This window comes from Polistes canadensis, unplaced genomic scaffold, assembly GCF_001313835.1.
Source record: "Polistes canadensis isolate GaletaPanama2010 unplaced genomic scaffold, ASM131383v1 scaffold_253, whole genome shotgun sequence".
NCBI lineage: Eukaryota > Metazoa > Arthropoda > Insecta > Hymenoptera > Vespidae > Polistes > Polistes canadensis.
Genome location: NW_014569800.1, coordinates 73,050 through 75,157, shown reverse-complemented (window position 1 = coordinate 75,157; position 2,108 = coordinate 73,050).

Below are 2,108 nucleotides of genomic sequence, written 5' to 3'. Positions count from 1 at the left end.
TTCCTGTTAAATTTTTAACTAGATTTACGTAGCTTACAATACAGTCATAAACTTCATTTTTTCCTTTCATAACATAAATTTTTGCTACTTTACTATAATCATCGATTAAAACTAGGAAATATTTTTMACYYCTRAACCCTATAGTTTTATGTGGTCCATTTACATCCGCGTGAATTATATCACCTATGTCTTTTGATCAGTGCCTTTCATTTTTGAATTTAATATTTGTTATTTTGTTTTGTATACAGGTATCACATTTCATAAATTCCTTTTCTAAGTTATTTGGCAAACCTACTACTAAGTTATTTTTACTTAAAGTATTCAAATAATTAAAATATACATGTCCGAGCATTTTATGGTATTTCTCTCTCAATGTCATACCATTAGCTATACTTTCAGTTACGTAATTTTGGCTTCTTGTGAACATAGTATTTATTTTATATAAATTATTTTCTTTGATTGCAACTACTATTAATTTATTTTCTCTACTATAAATTTTTGAAGTATTTCTTGACGATATAATTTTCGCATTTTAGGCGACTTTTCCGAAACATATTAAATTCCTATCCATTTCTTTGACAAAGAATACATTTGTTAATTTGATTTCTGTTTCATTAAAATTTGTTAAAAATTTAGCTCTAACATCGCCTACAATAGTTGCTTTAAGTGTACGACTATCTTCTACTTTTACATTAATCGGGTTTTCTAAAATTTTTTGATTTTACGAAGTATTTATCACTATTTATTATATGGTCGGATTATCCAATATCTAAAATCCATTCTAGCTTATTTTCGCAAATGTTTACCTTAATGCTGTTATTTTCGCTAACCTCTGCTAATGATGTAAATACTTTGGGTTCAAAGCGATCTTGTCGTTGTTGATTACCTCGTCCTCGGTTGCCTCTGCCTCTGTTTTTAAAATTGCCGTTTTGTTGTTGTTGATGTATTTGCCATCGTACATTTCCCCGCGTTTGCTGTCCTCCTCGTGTACCTTTCCACGAATTTCTGTCACAGTACTGATACGTACACTGATATTGGAAATGTCTTTGCTTTCCACATTTATAGCACGTTCTATCTTTCCTTTTTCAGCTTTGAATACGTTTGAATTTTCGTAACTGCTTCTAGGATATTGATTCTCACTTTGTCTTTTCCTAAATTCTAATTTTAATTTTGATTTAACAAATTTCACTGTTTTTTCTTTTTCTGGTAACGCATCTACAATATCAACTATATGCGACTAGCTTCCCAGTAGTGTTAACAAAAAATAATTTAACTTATCTTCGCTTGTTATCTTTTCTCCAGCAATTTTAAGTTCGTTTACTAGTATTTCAAAATTGTTATAAAAATTTGTTAGATACTCATTTTCATCTATTTTTAAATCAAGTAGCTTTTTCTTACATAATAATTTAACTGCACTACTTTTTATTAAGAAGTTTTCATCTAATTTATTAATCATCTCTTTGGCACTTCTTTCAGAAATAATTAATTCTAGTTGTGTATTTGTTGCACTGTTCATAATATAATTCTTTGCTTTTATTTCTTTTTTCTTCCATACGGCTTCTGTGATCGTTTGTGGCCTTTCTTTAAGTTCAATAACTTCATTGCATTTTTTCAGTTTCAAGAATAATTTTAATTTATACTTTTATTTTCCGTAATAAGTCCCATCAAATACTTGTAATAGAAATCCTTTGTTTTCGGATTCTCTTTCGTCCGCCATGTTTATTCGATTCTCTTTGTGTTTATATTCTTAAACGCTTTCACAATATTATTCAGAATAACTAACTTCTTGAATATACTTACCTTTACCACCGCATATAACCACGCTTTTCTACCATGTTAAATTAATGAGGAAAAATATCCTTTAATATGGGTGGTAAAAGTTTAATAAATCTATATATTATTTTTAATGATAAAATTTCAAAGGGAACTTAGACATGAAAAAAAGTAGAACTTTAATTTAACACTAGAACTACCGGAAAAAAAACAATACTACTTCTACTAAGCCAGTCAAAATGACTGGTCATTTATAATCGTAAAAACAAAAGAATTTTTTAATTGTTTTGTTTTATATTATCATATAGAATGAATATAAGGGTATGGAAATACAT